Here is a 17,993-nt window from a genome sequence, read left to right on the forward strand (position 1 = left end):
CCTTTATTTAAATTTAGGACCCTACTCTCTGAGTCGACTACTTCATTCTCCATCGTAATGAAGAATTCGATCATATTATGATCGCTCCGACCCAAGGGGCCTCGTACAACAAGATTGCTAATTAATCCTTTCTCGTTACATAATACCCAGTCTAAGATGGCCTGATCTCTGGTTGGTTCCTCGACATATTGGTCCAGGAAACCATCCCTTAAACACTCCAGGAATTCTTCGTCCACAGTCTTGTTACTAATTTGGTTAGCCCAATCTATGTGTAGATTAAAGTCACCCATGATGAATGCTGTGCTCTTGTTGCAAGCTTCTCTAATTTCCCTTTTAATGCCATCCCCGACCTCTGCATTACTGTTTTGAGATCTATATGCCACTCCCACTAACGTTTTCTGCCCCTTGGTATTCCTCAGTTCTACCCATACAGATTCCACATCATCAGAGCTAATATCCTTCCTTACAATTGTGTTAATCCCTTCTTTAACCAGCAATGCTACCCCACCTCCCTTTCCTTTTTGCCTATCTTTCCTGAATATTGAATACCCCTGGATGTTGAGTTCCCAGCCTTGGCCACCCTGGAGTCATGTTTCCGTAATCCCAATCAAATCATATTCGTTTACCTCTATTTGCGCAGCTAATTCATCCACTTTATTACGAATGCTCCTCACATTAAGACACAAAGCCTTCAGGCTTGTTTTTTTAATGCTCTTAGACCTATTAGAATTATTATTTACTGTGGCCATGTGGCGACTACCTCTCGCGGAACTCTCAGCCTCCTTTGGCACTGCTGCTCACTCATGTTGAGAAAGCTCATCCTTGGCCTGTAAAGCCTGTGTTGAGGGTATCTCCTGTGGCGAGGTGCAGCCCTGCGCTGGTGCCCTCTGCCCTGTGCAGCATCAGGTGGGTGAGGAGGAGGTTGGCGCTCCTGCTGTTGCTGCTGCTGTTGTGCCTGGTTCTGCTGCTGCTGTGGCTGCTCTTCCTCCGATTCTGAGGACCAGGATGAGAGGGTACAGGAAACTTTTTTTTATCTGGCACGGACGGGACCGACGTGGTGCCGGTTCATCAAAAATTCCGGATAACCGAACGCTATAGTAAAAGATACAGAGCTGAGAGCTCCGTATAAAGCAACAAACCCTGCTTCAGAACAATGGGCACAAGTTGCAAGCGTCTCTGTAGCTTAGCAACAGCTGCAGCCACACTCTTGCACAGCAACAAATGGAGTAAAAAAAGTAATAAAAGTTACCTGAACCTACTCCTGAATTTTGCCGGTTAACCGAGATTTCCGGTTATTTAGGTGCCAGTAAATCGAAAGTTTCCTGCATAAATGGTTCCCATTCTGCTGGTATATATCTTAGTTGAGGGACAGATGTTATAAGCGCTCAGTCAATGTGGGGAGAGGGTTTTCCAAGGAGGTCACAGTGCATATGGATCTCAGCTTAAACATTCACACGCTCAATAGACCTGCAAAATGTGTTCCAAAACCTCAAAACACAAAGTTCTGGCATCTGAAAGTCAGCCATGTTACAGGTCTGCTTTTATGCTGCAGGAGCAGCTGTCAAGAATTCAGGTAGTTGCTGAACTCGGCACAATCAGCTGGCTTTTTTGTCGCACGACATGGAACACACTGAAAATGTAGTAAAATGGGAAGAGCCTGGTAAAATGGGATTATGTAGGCAGTGAACAAGCTGTTAACTGCCTTAAATGTCTCTCCCGCCATTTGGTGTCGGGTCTGATCGGAACTCGCCGACCCGACACTTTGCAAGGTTGTGTTGAGACGGGATGGCGGCGGGTTCACAACCTGCCGTCAATCATTTAGATTTTCACACCTGACCCACCTCCAAACTCACCCTCTGAGCACCAGCAAAATTGCGGCCTAATAACTCATTGCAAATAAGAGATTTTTGGAAGGGAAGGTCAAAACTACTTTTATTTAAGCAAGTTTTGTAAGTTGGTTTGTAAATAATATTGCTAATATTATATCTGTGAGGCCATGAAATTGCAGTATCAGAAAACTGTATAATATATTTTCCTTATATTAGCCAACTAATAGATTGCTTCAGTAAATTTGCTGGGTTACAGTGAAAGGTGAACATCTTGGGGTCGTTTGAACCCTTCCCGCCCGGTGGAAATTGTCTGGCTGGGCAGTTACAAAAGGGGAAGGTGGTTATTTACCCACTCGAAACCTGAGCCTTTCGTGTCATTTCCCATTTTTACCTTCAGGGTTCTGCAAGCGGATGAAGTGCCCGCCTAAAGCAGAGTTTATGTAAATTGGGGTTGTATCAAAAAAGATACACGATTGCATTTTAACTCGGGCCTGAGCGGGGAAGTTGCCACGGCTTTCTTTCCAGGTTGAAGCAAGTCGGCAGCTGGTCTTCAGACAGAAGAGGGCCTCCAAGGTAAGTGTAAAACTTTGCTTTGTAGGGGCAGGAGGATTATGTAGGCAGTGAACAAGCTGTTAACTGCCTTAAGTGTCTCTCCCGTCGTTTGGTGTCGGGTCTGATTGGGACTCGCAGACCCGACACTTTGCAAGGTTGTGTGGAAGCGGGATGGAGGCGGGTTCACAACCTGCCATCAATCATTTGGATTTTCACACCTGACCCGCCTCCAAACCCACCCTCTGAGCACCAGCAAAATCGCGGTCTAAGTAACTAATTGCAAATAAGAGATTTTTGGAAGGGAAGGACAGAACTACTTTTATTTAAGCAAGTTTCTTCCCTTCCCTTCAGTGAGAGTCCCCTGAACCCCCCTCCTAGCAATTTACCCGCTTACAGTGAGCCTTTCCTTGGTGCTGGCTGGCAGATCCTTGCTCCCCGAACATTCACTCCATCCCGCCGGCTGACTGCCAGGTTCTGGCTAGCTCGAGTCGGGCAGCTCACTGGTGGAATGCAGATGAGGCCCAGGAGTTAAAATATCCCGTGCTTCGAACTTAGGCCAGTAAGTGTGCTCCGCACTTGCCCCCCTCCACCTGAGATATGCTTGGAGTTAAAATCAACCCCCTTTTGTTTGGGCCACAGTGAGATTGCAGTAAACGCCAGACTATCTATGAGTAATGGGGGATGTACTAGTCATTAAAAAATACAAATATCTACACACATTCAGGAGTTTGCACTTTAATCAATGTTGAGTTCGAAGGCATATTTTCTCAGTATTACCACTAAAGAATCTAAGAAGTCAAGGCCATAGATATAGATATAGAGATGTATATAGATAAACTTGTTAGCACTATGTTCAACTTCCTGCTCCTTTTGATTGTCTCTTACATTTATTATTTCTTCCTTAATTAAAAGTATGGGCTAGTCCAGCCTGTAGGCATCTCTATTGATGCTATCACTGCTGATCTCTGGTCAGATTGTCAGCAGATGCAATTGAGTTCAAGAAACAGTCATTCTCCAGACAGTTTTCCTCCTCCCATCCAACCCAAAAAACCCGTCTTAATCGCAATCCCACCCCCAGGACAGCCCAAGTGTCAGCTGAGAATGGATTGTGAATTTGAGTTTTCAGGATGAAAAACAAAAGTTTTAGCAGCGTAGTTTATAAGAAATGGACAACTGGAGGTGTGCGATACATTGAGTTTTTTTTTAATATAAAGGAAACTAGCAATGTAAAAATCATGGAATAAGAAAAAGCAACTTTAGCCATGAAATCTGCTCCTGAAGTCATAGATTCTATTCCAACATAATCCAATGAAATAACACAATATCTATCTATTCTTATTCAATCGTGGACAGTTGCTTTCCACAGATGATGTTTTCCTGGATTCAGCAGCTGAAGAACCAATATGTTCCACACAGCATTTGCTCATCTCCAACTATACTTATCCTTATAACCCTTAATCCCAAATCAGGACAGATGGGCATTTGTCTGTCTATATTCTAATACAATGTATTTATCTATATCTATACTAGCTGGGGAGCCCCGCGTTGCGAGGGCAATTTTGGGGCGCTTGGTCTCCCTGACCCTGTGTGTCCCCCCTCTCCCTGTCATGTCCTCTCCCTGTCCTATCCCTCCCTCCCCTCCCCTCTCTCCCTCCCCTCCTCTCCCTCCCCTCCCCTCCTCTCCTTCCCTCCCCTCCTCTGTCTCCCTCCCTCCCTCCCTCCCTCCCCTCCCCCACCCCCACACCTACCCTCCCCACCCCCTCCCCTCGCCCACCCCCTCCCCTCCCCTCCCCCACTCCCCCGCTCCCCCACTCCCCTCTGTCCCTCTCTCCGGCCCCTCCCCCTGCCTAGCGCCTGAGGTCCGGTGCGGTTGCGTCCCCCCCGCGATTTCCCGAGGCTCTCCCCCCCCCGCGATTTCCCGAGGCTCTCCCCCCCCCGCGATTTCCCGAGGCTCTCCCCCCCCGCGATTTCCCAAGGCTCTCCCCCCCCCCCGCGATTTCCCGAGGCTCTCCTCCCCCGCGATTTCCCGAGGCTCGCCCCCCCCGCGATCTCCTGAGGCTGTGCTGGCGTCACGGGGGCCGTGCGCATGCGTGCCGGCGTCAAGGCGGCTGCGCAACTGTCGTGACGGGGTGGCGGGCCGTGCGCATGCGTGGTTTCAAGACCGCCGGCGTGCCCCATTGCCGGGGTAACGGGGGCCGTGCGAATGCGTGCCGTCGTCAAGGCGGCCGCGTAACTGGCGGCCTCTTCTCTTTTTTAAACTCATCAGCTCTCCCCCCCACCCCCGCGATTTCCCGAGGCTCTCCCCCCCCCGCGATTTCCTGAGGCTCTCCCCCCCCCGCGATTTCCCGAGGCTCTCCCCCCCGCGATTTCCCGAGGCTCTCCCCCCCTGCGATTTCCCGAGGCTCTCCCCCCCCGCGATTTCCCGAGGCTCTCCCACCCCCCGCGATTTCCCGAGGCTCTCCCCCCCCGCGATTTCCCGAGGCTCTCCACCCCCTATTAAATTGTTATTTAATTCCCTAACACATCATTTAAATATTTACCTTAGTTCCCTAACACACAGAAAGTGTGGGGGAAAAAATTGTGAAAAATCAAGATGGCGGCCACTCACCTCGGTTCAGAAGGATAAGGCCCACCCACACACGCACCGATTGGTCGACCGGTCAGGTCACCGAAGCGTAGGATTGGTCAATCGTCGAGTCACTCGACACTCAACTGTAGGATGGCACGCGCCCGTCCGATTGGTCGACCTCGACGTCACACGGTCGCTAATGAGATGCTAATGAGCAGAACGCTGAACGTTTTTCGGATACCGCGGGCGGGATTTTTGTCCGGCCGAAACGTAAATATGCCTATGACCGGTCCGGAATCGCAAGCTTTCTTTTGAGGCGACGCGCGCGTCGGTACGCTCTATAACTTTCAAACGTATAGAGAACAGACGGACAGACAGACATCGGGACAGACAGAAGAGCTCTTTTATATATATCGATATGCATATATATATATATAAAAACTTTTAAAAACCTCGCATTTGTATTGTGCCTTATGAGTACTCAGAGTGCTTCTCCCAATAAATCACTACTGAAGTGCAGCAATTGTTGTTATGCAAATAAATCAAAGTTAAATAAACACATCAATTGTTTTTGTCGGGAATCTATTTGGGAATATTATTTTACACAGCGAGTTGCTGTGATCTGGAAAGCACTGCTTGAAAGGGTGGTGGAAGAAGATTCAATAGTAACATTCAAAAGAGAATTGGATACATACTTGAAGGGGAATTTTTTTTTTACAGGACTATGGGGAATGAGCAGTGGAGTGGGATTAATTGGGATTAATTGGATAGCTTTACCAAAGAGCCGGCGCAGGCACAAAGGGCCAAATGGTCTCTTTCTTTGTTGTACCATTCTATGATTCTATTCCACATAGCCACTACTTTGTGGGAATGATTCTTTCCATTGTTCAATCTTTGTTGAGGCTCAGTAATTTTCTACTTGTGTTCTGTGGATCTGGCCTATTAAATGTTACATTATTACCTTTGTCTTTTATAGTTTGAGCTATTTTCAACTTTGTATCTTTTTTCCTGAAATGTTCAAGAAATAATTTTTTAAATTGTGGGGGAGAACCAGGAGATGGCGCTAAAATGCCATTGACAGCTGTAACGATGGCTGATACTGGTTCCTGCACCACACGCGATATTGGTGTTGCTGGTAGTGCTGCCGGTTACCTCGATCACCAGGGAGCTCGCCATGATGGAGATCGTGACGTCAGTGAGTGTGCAATGCTCACTGGATGCCCGATCTCCCAAATTTACCGGCTGGAGAAAGCAATGACAGCTTCAGGTGGTGTGCAGCAGCAGGAAGCCGGCTCCAGTGATGCTATGTAAAGGGATCATCACCAATCACTCGCACCTGTCAGGGTTTTGCAGTTTGAGTGGCTGTGTGCTACTTCCTGCCACTGCAAGAGTTTTCCTTAGTCATTTCAAGATTCTTTGGTATCAGGGAGTGTTCTGGCAAGTACAAAACATCCTCATTATTTTTGAAAGGCTTCAAAGTACAACTCTTGCTAAAAATCATGGGGGCTGTACTGGCAGTTGACCGCGCCCTCCAGGATCTACGGCGGAGGGAACAAAGGCAGTGAGAAAGATGGGAACATGTGTGCAGAGGGAGGAGGAGGGCCATCAGGGCTCTCAACAGAAGGCCTTACCCACCTGGGGTCTTCAGACATCACTTCTCCTACCTTCAATTAAGCGAGGAGCAGTGTATTGCGAGGCTTCGCTTCACCAAGGAGGTGGTCACAGAACTCTGCCACCTCCTGCAACCAAACCTCCAGCCTCAGACCAGGGTGACCACGGCTCTTCCAGTGGCAGTCAAGGTCACCTTGGCCCTCAATTTCTTTGCCAGCGGATCCTTCCAGTTTGCAGCAGAAGGCATAGCTAACATCTCACAGTTCGTCGCCCATCACTGCACTCGGGAGGTCACTGAGGCTCTCTACAGCAACGGTTCTGCTGCCTTGACGGCTCAGGAGGAGCCCTCCAGTACTCGCCAGAGTGGGTGTCCCATTTCGTGGTGGTCTGCTGCATGCTCCACAACTTGGCCATCATGAGGGCGCAGCCCTTGCCAGCAGGGATTGCAGGACCACCTCAGGAGGAGGACGAGGCAGAGGAGGATGAGGATGAGAAGAAGGATGAGGAGGAAGAGGTCAAGGAGAAGGAGGATGAGGAGGAGGAGGTCAAGGAGAAGGAGGATGAGGATGAGGAGGTCAAGGAGAAGGAGGATGAGGAGGAGGAGGAACAGGAGGGAAGGAGGAGGCAGTGAGACAATCGGCCTTCTGGACTGGCTGTCCGTGACCGGCTCATCAGACTGCAATTTGAAGGAATGAAATCCCAGACCCCATTGCTCACCACATCTCCATCATACCATTCCTGTGGACAAAAAGATCCCATGGCATTATCCGAAGAAGAGCAGGGGAGTTATCCCCAGAGTCCTGACCAATATTTATCCCTCAACACACATCACTAAAACAGATTATCTGGTCATTATCTCTCTCTTCACTTAGGCAGTCCCTCGGAACCGAGGATGACTTGCTTCCACACTAAAAATGAGTTCTCAGGTGACTGATGAGTCCAATGCGAGGCCTACAGTCTCTGTCACAGGTGGGGCAGACGGTGGTTGAAGGGGCGGGTGGGTGGGGCGCTTGGGTTGACGTGCGCTCCTTGCACTGCCTGCGCTTGGCTTCCGCTTGCTCCCGGCGAAGAGTCTCGAGGTGTTTGGCGCCTTCCCGGATGCTTCTCCTCCACTTTGTGCGGTCTTGGGCCAGGGATTCCCAGTTGTCGGTAGGGATGTTACACTTTTTCAAGGAGGTTTTGAGGGTGTCCTTGAAGCGTTTCCTCTGCCCACCTGGGGCTCTCTTGCCGTGCCGGAGCTCCGAGTAGAGCGCTTGTTTCGGGACTCTCGTATCGGGCATGCGGACAATGTGACCCGTCCGTCGGAGCTGATCGAGCGTGGTCAAAGCTTCAATGCTGGGGATGTTGGCCTGACCGAGAACACTGATTTGCAGGATCTTGTGGAGGCAGCATTGGTGATACCTCTCCAGTGCTTTAAGGTGCGTGCTGTACATGGTCCATGTCTCTGAGGCATACAGCAGGGCGGGTATCACTGCTGCTCAGTAGACCATGAGCTTAGTGCCGGGTTTGTGTCTGGTATTTATCACATTGCTGTTTGTGGGACCTTGCTGTGTGCAATTTGGCTGCTGTGTTTCCTACATTACAATAGTGACTACACTTCAAAAAAGATTTCATTGCTTGTAAAGTGCTTCCGGTGGTTGTGAAAGGCGCTATATAAATGCAAGTTCTTTCTTTAATGGGTTCACACTTTTGTTGAATTAGTTGGCAGAGGAATTTCGAATGAAAACTTGTGACTAATATACCACAGCGTGATTTCAACCCTGAGAAGAAAAACGAGGGAAATATTGAAAGCAGGTTTACTGTTTAATAAAGTAAATCTGAATGTTGCTGTTTTTCTCATTAGTGCTGCTATTTCAATTTATATTCCAGCCACATAATTTGATGAAAAATCTTTGCAGCATATTTAAAAAATATCTTCTAAGTAGAAGTAACATAGACAAAATACAAGTCACAACACCAAGTCGGATTATTGTTCCAGCACATTGACCAAGACATTAAATCTAAATGGTTTATTGATCAGTCTGAGGATTCTGAGTTGTGTTCACAAATTCCAGCCTGTATTCTTTTACAATCCAAACAATCCTAGCTGACTGAACCGTGACTCACTCTGTAATGTATTTCTAAAACCGGTAAGTGTATTTTTCATTTGGGCGTAATTTCCACTGATGATATTATTTCAACTTCAATCTTCTGGGATGTTCCAAGGTTGAAGCCATCAGGGCAGTTTTCATCTATTAAGGTGAACTCCTCTGCTGGCCGATTTTCTTTGTGTCAGCTCAGTAATTACATCAGAACTCTCTGCTTGTTGCAAGGCTCTTTCACAGCAGTAGTTCCTTGCAAAAAAAAACAGTCAATGTTGAAGTTGCCGTGTCTCCTTTCATTGCTACTCAACTGGGCTCATTATAAAAACTACGCAGTCTCTTCCATTTTCTTACGTTTAGCACAGGAAGGATGGCTGTGTTGAAAAGTGTAATAGTTTTTCTATGTTGTACTAGATGGTATCATTAACAAGCCTTCTCATGTCAAGTGAAGAACATCTCCCTATACCTTAACTGGCAATGTAGTTAATGCTAACCTGAGACGAGCGCTCTCCTATACTCCCTGCTACGCCAGTGTTACTTTAATTTCCCAGAATACCTGAATTTAGAACTAGATTTGATAAATAATGATGAGTAGCCTTCACTTTCTTATATTGATTATTTTTCCTATCACCGTTTCATTTATAATGCTTCTAATTTCCCCTTTTCTCATCTGACCTTTTAGTTTGGCTCGTGTTCCTGACAGGGATTGTTACAGGCTGCGCCACAAATCACCGGTGCACAGCATGCTAGAAACATAGAAACATAGACGACAGGGGCAGGAGTAGGCCATTCGGCCCCTCGAGCCTATTCCGCCATTCAATGCGATCATGGCTGATCATCCAAATTCAGTACCCTGTCCCTGCTTTCTCCCCATATCCCTTGATCCCTTTAGCCTTAAGAAATATATCTAACTCCTTCTTGAATATATTTAATGAATTGGCCTCAACTGCCTTCTGTGGTAGAGAATTCCACAGGTTCACCACTCTCTGGGTGAAGAAATTCCTCCTCATCTCAGTCCTAAATGGCTTACCCCTTATCTTTAGACTGTGACCCCTGGTTCTGGACTCCCCCGCCATCGGGAACATCCTTCCTGCATCTAGTCTATCTAGTCCTGTTAAAATTTTATAAGTTTCAATGAGATCCCCTCTCATTCTTCTAAACTCTAGCGAATATAAGCCTAATCGACCCAATCTCTCTTCACACATCATTCCTGCCATCCCAGGTATCAGTCTGGTCTAGCCCGAGCAATATTTCCACTGCCTAATGCAGGAAGCACTGTGATTTTTCAAGGTGCTGGGGGCGAGGAACGAAGACCATGGAAACTCCCCACGTATGCAGCTGGTGAATTCAAGTGTCACAAAACGATCTAAAGTATATATATATGTAAAGTAACAATTATTTTGTACTTCAAACACAGGTTTTCTGGGCAAGTCTGCATAGACATGCTCTTTTAAGTTGACTCTGTCTTTGATTTCAGACTGAGACTCACCAAGGGGTAAAACTTTGTTTGCGCCCAAAAAACAGGGGAGTGGAGGGGCTGAGGGTGGGGTGGTGGGGGCCGGAGAACGATCCTTGTACCTGATTGGATAGGCCTGAGGTGCACCTAATAGTGGGCCTCGATCCTCATCAAGTCTGCGAGCTGTGTCCCCAGGCAGTGGCCCTCAGATATGTCCTTAAATTTTTCCTTTCTGTCTTTTTTCCCCCCTCTCTCTTAATCCAATCTTTCACTCACTTTATTTCTCCTTCTGTACCTGACTTGACTCTAATTCACCCTCCTTCTCCGTCGTTCCTCTGTTTCTTTCTCAATCCTTCAATCTCATTGGTTAAGGAGACAAACTGCTGGTCCCGCTGTTCACTGAGGTCTCAGATGTCCGGGGGGCCTCGGCGCGCCGTTATCAGCTCGCACTTCCAGCAAGTTACGGTGCAAAATATCTGAGCTGAAGGGTGCAGAGAAAAGTCTAACTAACGGCTCACACCGTGAGATGCCCTGCTCCACCAAGGTCTGGCCCAGAGAGATTTAACATAACCTTTGTTGAAAAGGGGCTTTAAATAAAAGATTTGCAAAATAAGCTAAAATCTAAAGGGTATAAATGAAATTATATTTTAATAATTTTGTAAAATTCATTATCTGCTGTGTATAAAGAAAGAAACATTTGAACAAAAAATTAAATAAACATTATTCTATTGATTAGTCTGCAGTTGCTTAATCTGGTTGACATTTAGAAATCAATGTCTCATTTCAGTTTTCTGTAGTGAGCGATGGCATGAATAACCTTCAAATAATTTTTTTTTGATGAAAGTGGTAGTGCCAATAACATCACACCTGATCTTTATCTACCGCTTGATCAATAAGTACAGGGTTGCCATTGAATTGAAATCCAAAGACCCAAATAACCATACTTTTACATCTTTAATGAAGGCTAGTGTTAGTAAGGTTCTGCAATACTTGCAGCAGATTGCTAGCTCAATAAAATGACAGCTTACCAGGCTGATGTCCAAGCTGATAATCAACAGCTGTGGAAAAAAGAAAGACTAGCATTTATACAGCACCTTTCACGACCACCAGACGTCTCAAAATGCTTTACAGCCGATGAAGTACTTTTGAAGTGTAGTCACTGTTATAATGTGGGAAACGCGGCAACCAATTTGCACACAGCAAGGTCCCAAAAACAGCAATTTGATAATGACCAGATCGTCTGTTTTTGTTATGTTGGTTGAGGGATAAGTTTTGGCCAGGACACCTGGGATAATTCCCTGCTCTCTTCTTCGAAATAGTGCCATGGGATCTTTTACGTTCACCTGAGAGAGCAGACGGGGCCTCGGTTTAACATCTCATCCGAAAGACGGCACCTCTGACAGTGCAGCACTCCCTCAGCACTCCACTGGAGTGTCAGCCTAGCTTTACGTGCTCAAGTCCCTGGAGTGGGACTATGAACCCACAACCTTCTGACTCAGAGGTGAGTGCGCTACCCACTGAGCCACAGCTGACACTGACATGGAAAGGACGTTGTGCTCTCTCCATCCATTTCCTGCCCTCTTCTGAAGGTGTTGACTCTGCCTGGGATATTGTTCCACAGGCACCAGTTGTCCTCCAGTACCTCACCCAGCTGTGACCTTAAGTGTCGAGTGCTGGGAGGCTGTCCATTTGTTTCGGAAATCACAGTTAAATCCAATTATGGTTCTCACCCAATCTCCACACAGTACCAGCATGGATACAAATTAGCGATGGGAACTCGGGACGATATTTCTTCCACTCCTTAGCCCAGGGGCATTACATTTGGGAAATCTGTATCAGATTGTGTTTTAACTTGCGGTTAATTTGTGTTAAGTGAATAATATGCTTGACACAATATTTAATTCACTTCCCAGGAGCATTTAGTTATCAGCAATTCACAGTGAAATAGTATTACAAATTTTCTGTTGCTCAATTTATTGCATACTTTTAATTGAAATGTAAACTGTTTCATACCGTTATTGCCTTCAACTTGCTGCTGGTTGGCAGGCTGATGGAGCAACATGATGCAACATGTTCTGCAGAAGCTGTCTGTGTAATTTAGGTGTAAACAGGACAAATTGTGTAACCTTGGTAAAAAAAAAAGCAGAGTTAATGGCAAAAAAAATTCAGTTAACAGGAATAAAAACAGGAGTGCAGCTAGAAAAACCTTTGATGTATTTCATTTCGAAACAGACATATTTACTTCTCATGTGTCATTTACTGACTGGTCTGACTATTTTCCTTATTGTCTCTTCTAATTCTCCTTTATCATATTTACAATGATAATTGTTCTGGTCCCAGTCCAGCACAAGAGCACATGGTATAGGTTGATACTCCGTGCAGTACTGAGGGAGTGCAGCATTATCAGTGGTGCCATCCCATTGATGAGATGTTAAACACAAGTCCCATCAGCTTGTGCTGGTTGTTAAGTGGGATGTTGATGATCCTGTAGCATTATTCGAAGAAGAGCAGGGAGTTCTCCTGGTAACCTGGCCAACATTGTTCCCTCAACCAACACCAACCAAATACGGATTAACTGGTCAATTGTTTCTTTGCTGATTTTGAATCTTGCTGTGCACAATTGGGTTTTCATTTCTGGTGACATAACATTAACTGTACTTAAAGATAATTCTTTGCTTCTGAGAGATGTGGTAAGGCCCTATATCAGGATCTTCGGGAGACTCGCTCATCACCAACACTTTATAAAAATAAAATCAGATACAAAGCCTAATGATCAAATTTAACATATTTTGAATATTTTTGCTTAAACAGGGAATGCTGATTATATAATTGAGGGAAATGGCTTGAAAGATGTCAAGCGAGTTGAATTAGCATACACAGTTGAATTGACAATGATTACTGAAGCATTCTGTGCTAATGACTGTATTTACTGATGTTAATTCATTTTCTTCACATGGCTAGCTAGATAACACTTCTTTGCCAATTCCCTCAATGAAGCCATGAGAATTCTTCTTTTTTTAAAGTGAGTTTTCTTTCAGTAGTTTATCCTTTCCTTTCTTTAGGCCTTCCCTATGTCATACTCATTCCTAAACCAAGAGGGCTGGCAGATAACCCAGCTTCTGGGTGTTTGTCAGCATTTACTAGCCGTACGCGCTTGACACTCGTCTTACAGTTTTGTTTCTGACCTCAGCTAACAGGGCAGCTGAACTGGGAGCTCACCATAAATGCGAATGAGAAACTCAAGCCTGTAGCCTAGCAGTCCACGGTACAACATATTGGAGCTCAAAAATGACTTGCTATTTACGTGAAAATGGTTGAAAAGATAAACATAAAATCAGATAAAATGATGTTGCAGCTAACTGTAATTCTTTTAAACAATGGGAGGATTTATATAAATATTTTATCTCCATTTCCATAAAATATGTACAATACATAGCATGCACGTAGCTTTCTTGTGTGTTAACATGAAGTGTTATAAAGAGGTTATTTTGTATTGCTTCTCAGAGTGTTTTCACACTATAACTGTAGCATTAGTGGAAAGCTAATTTGTGGCAATGTTTCACTTAAAGTAAATGTAGCTTGTATCCAACATCAGGGCTCAACGCAATATTCAGTGAGGCTCTCAGGTGGATGTAACAAATCCCATGACACTATTTTGAAGAAGAGCAGGGGGATTATCCCTGGTGTCCTGGCCAATATTTATCCCTCAATCAACATCACTAAAAACAGATTATCTGGTCATTATCACGCTGCTGTATGTGGCAGCTTGTGCTGTGTGCAAATTGGCTGCCACATTTCCTACATTACAACAGTAACTACACTTCAAAAGTACTTCATTGGCTGTATAATGCTTTTGGACGTCTGGTGGTCATGAAAGGTGCTATATAAATGCAGTCATTCTTTCTTTTTTGCATGGGGTTTTGACACCCGATATACACACCAAGCTTAGTTTCAGTGCGAAGCAATTTGGGCTTTGCACCCAAAAGGTGAAAGTGCTAGACCATTTTTACTGTCATGGGGGCCAATTCTGTGGGGGTCAGCACCAATAGTGCAGGTGCACTTTGAGCACAAGTGAGCCAGACTATCAGGTCTTCATGCTTTTGGCTTGTTCTGAGCCCGTTTCACATATTACACCAACATGCATCAGGGAAGTGAATGTGGTACAGTACACAGGATTTATACACCTGGCATGATGTTAGAGTCATTAAGACCCCAAAATTAGTTAAGTTAAATGATGGCTCCATAATATGGTCAGAGTGTCTGAATTACACTGCCGTCACTGAGCACACATATGAAGAGGACAATGGCTGATAGCCGTATGGGCATTTGAGGCCTTTTTCTTAAAGTCTACTTGGTAGATATTAGAATTAAATAATACAGAACGATATTGCCTTTTTAAAGCTGCACCCATCTGTTTGCCAATGGTATGTTAATCGTCTAGTGTGTCAATTTCCGATGTATATCCCACTAAACATACCATTCTATTGGCTAGTTCTGCAGGAGGAACAAGAATCCAAGGATGCGTGCAAAAGGTACATCTCTACTTTAGGTGCTTAACAATTGCCAGCTTTATCCCACCACGCATATATACAGGTCAAGGCAATTGTCCCTGGCCATATCCAAGAAGATCTACATGAAGAAATGTTTCATGAGTGATGGTGGGAGAGATCTAGTCTCCTAGAGCCACACTTTGAAACCATATATGCACACTGACGCATCTGCAATAATTTGAGCAGGGCAGATGGGTGAGACTGATATGGCACTGTCCTGGGTGACATCTCCATCATCCATGCCAGCTCTTGCTGTTCTCCTGCTGCTGGGCAAGTTCTCAGCATATCCAAAGAGTCGGCTGCTGGGCAGCATTGAATTGTTGAATCCCCATGTTATTCAATATAGCCTTCTAGTATGTTGAATCCAGACATAGAAACATAGAAACATAGAAGATAGGTGCAGGAGTAGGCCATTCGGCCCCTCAAGCCTGTTCCGCCATTTAATGAGATCATGGCTGATCAGCCAAATTTACACCTAATCCCAGCCTATTACCATCTCGTCTAGCTTCTAATCTCTTTTACTTCTTTTGTTTCTTTTATTCTTTTGTCCGATCGCAGCCCTGCCTCCGATCTAGTTTCTTTTCTTTCCAGTTTTGAAGAAGGGTCCAACCCGAAACGTCAACTCAAATTTCTCTCCACGGATGTTGCCTGACCTGCTGAGTTTTTCCAGCATTTTCTGTTGTTATTTAAGCCAAATTCAGTACCCTGTCCCTGCTTTCTCCCCATATCCCTTGATCCCTTTAGCCTTAAAAAATATATCTAACTCCTTCTTGAATATATTTAATGAATTGGCCTCAATTGCCTTCTGTGGTAAAGAATTCCACAGGTTCACCACTCTCTGGGTGAAGAAATTCCTCCTCATCTCAGTCCTAAATGGCTTACCCCTTATCCTTAGACTGTGACCACTGGTTCTGGACTCCCCCGCCATCGGGAACATCCTTCCTGCATCTAGTCTGTCTAGTCCTGATAGAATTTTATAAGTTTCAATGAGATCCCCTCTCATTCTTCTAAATTCTAGTGAATACAAGCCCAATCGACCCAATCTCTCTTCATACATCATTCCTGCCATCCCAGGTATCAGTCTGGTGAATCATCACTGCACTCCCTCCATGGCAAGAACATCCATCCTCAGATAAGGTGACCAAAACTGCACATAATACTCAAGGTGTGGTCTCACCAAGGCCCTGTACAACTGCAGCAAGACATCCTTGCTCCTGTACTTGAATCCTCTCGCTATGAAGGCCAACATACCATTTGCCTTCATAACCGCCTGCTGCACCTGCATGCTTATCTTCAGCGACTGGTGCACAACGACATCCAGGTCTCGTTGCACTTCCCCTTTTCCCAATCTATTGCCGTTCAGATAATAACCTGCCTTCCTGTTTTTGCCACCAAAGTGGATAACCTCGCATTTATCCACATTATATTGCATCTGCCATGCATCTGCCCAATCACCCAACCTGTCCAAATCATACTGGAGTTTCTCTGCATCCACTTCACAGCACACATGCCCACCCAGCTTTGTGTCGTCTGCAAACTTGGAGATATTACATCTAGTTCCCTCGTCTAGATCATTACAAGACCAACTGCTGTAGGTTGGAGCTCAGCCCCTCTAGAATACCAGGGAACTATGGCTGAGCTTAGCATCTCAGCCAAGGTGGAGGTAGGGAGATGTTGGCAGTAGTGAGCCTTGGCATGTCCATGGTTTGTAAGGTAGGCTACAAATCAATTATGTGGTCATACAACTCCATACAGATGCAGCTTTAAAAAAAAGCCATTCATTCATGAGATGTGGGTGTTGCTGGCAAGGCCAACATTTATTGCCCATCCTTAATTGCCCTTAAGAAGGTGGTGGTGATCAGCCTCTGATCTTCGGGTAAGCATTCTCCAAGGCGGCCTTCGAGACACACGACAACGCAAAATCGTCGAGCAGAAACTGATAGCCAAGTTCCGCACTCATGAGGACGGCCTCAACCGGGATCTTGGGTTCATGTCATGCTACATGTAACCCCACCTGACGTAGAGTCATCCAGACTCGAGTCGTCGTTGGCTTGTTCTCTCTACACAGATGCGGCCGGACCTGCTGTGATTTCCAGCAAAAAAATAGTTTTTTGTTTGTTTTTTGTTTTTCATACAGACCCCAGCATCTGCAACATTTGACCCCTTGTGACCCCACCTCATTGTTCTTTGATGTAATGTTTTCCTGACTGACCTGTTTGGACACCATTCACACCTTTGATTGCTGTGATTATCTCTTTGCTGAGGTGTGATAAAGGGCAGTTAGAAAGATTACCTGTAATCATCTGGCAGTGTTCTCTGACTATATATGCTGTGCCTATATGCAACTCTTCACTTCACCTGACGAAGGAGCAGCGCTCCGAAAGCTTGTGATTTCAAATAAAGCTGTTGGACTATAACCTGGTGTTGTGTGACTTCTTACATTTGTCCACCCCAGTCCAACACCGGCATCTCCACATTTGGAAAGCAGGTGAGCAGTTGCTGGAGTGCCAGAATGCTGTGTCTGTTTCTCTGTGGTGTTTACAGTGAGGTGGTGCTGGCATGCATTGCAAGGCAAGAGTGTAAAAATAGGCATAGTGGGAGCACACTAACCTTTGCAACCTTTCAGAAACCAACAAACCTCTTCCTTAACTGTTCACATAGTTGATGCGCATATGACACAGCATTTACCCCTTCTGCAAATTCTATTCAGATTGCTCTGATGATGCTCTTGACTGGAGGATGTCCCTCTACTCCAAATAGCAGCTTCATCGATGGAGGGACTGTTACAGCAAAATTGCCAAAGCTGCATTATCAAATGCTGCAGTTTAACTTACTTCAATTGGTAGAGCCATTTCTCCCTCTTCAGAAGCAAGACAACTGTAAGGGTGACTGCAGCCCTTTAAGAGCTGCTGGCATTGAATATCTCGTCCATTGACCTTGTGTTGCTCCCAGCACATCGTATAATGTGTGCCAGGAGCCCTGCAAGGTTAAGGTAATGAACCAACCTCATTTTAGCGTCAGTGCTACAGGTGAGCAGCTCAAAGAGCAGCAGGCCCTGCTGCCACAGGTCTGCAAAATGAGCCCCCATAATATATCAGAGGATTTTGAGAGAGTTATTTTATCGTCTGTTCCCATGGTCACCTCGAATTTTCTGCTTTTCAGTCTGCATGCTGCTCTTATTTAAACCCATGTGACATGAATCAGTCATTCATGAAAGAAAAACTTATGAAATATTACTGAGCAGCCTGCGGGTGGCGCTGTCCAGGGAGAGTATAAATACTCGGGCATGGGCCCAGCTTGCGCAGGACATTCTTAACAGGAACTAGTGAAGGACACAACTAGACC

The 17,993-nt window shown here is 45.5% G+C and overlaps 1 long non-coding RNA gene across 1 annotated transcript in view; it reads right to left on the reverse strand.

Moving 5' to 3' along the window:
* Positions 1 to 8,351: 8,351 nt before the first annotated feature.
* Positions 8,352 to 17,993, reverse strand: part of LOC147105186 (uncharacterized) — an 88,681-nt gene continuing 79,039 nt past the window's right edge. Inside the window, exons 2-4 of the long non-coding RNA XR_015081761.1 lie at positions 12,112 to 12,224; positions 11,127 to 11,156; positions 8,352 to 8,894 (exon numbers count right to left, since the gene is read on the reverse strand). This is a non-coding gene — a long non-coding RNA (uncharacterized LOC147105186). The remainder of the gene's footprint in view (positions 8,895 to 11,126; positions 11,157 to 12,111; positions 12,225 to 17,993) is intronic.

Source organism: Somniosus microcephalus, chromosome 18 (assembly GCF_052327205.1).
Source record: "Somniosus microcephalus isolate GS21.2 chromosome 18, FLI_Smic_1.0, whole genome shotgun sequence".
In the NCBI taxonomy this organism is placed as follows: Eukaryota; Metazoa; Chordata; class Chondrichthyes; order Squaliformes; family Somniosidae; genus Somniosus; species Somniosus microcephalus.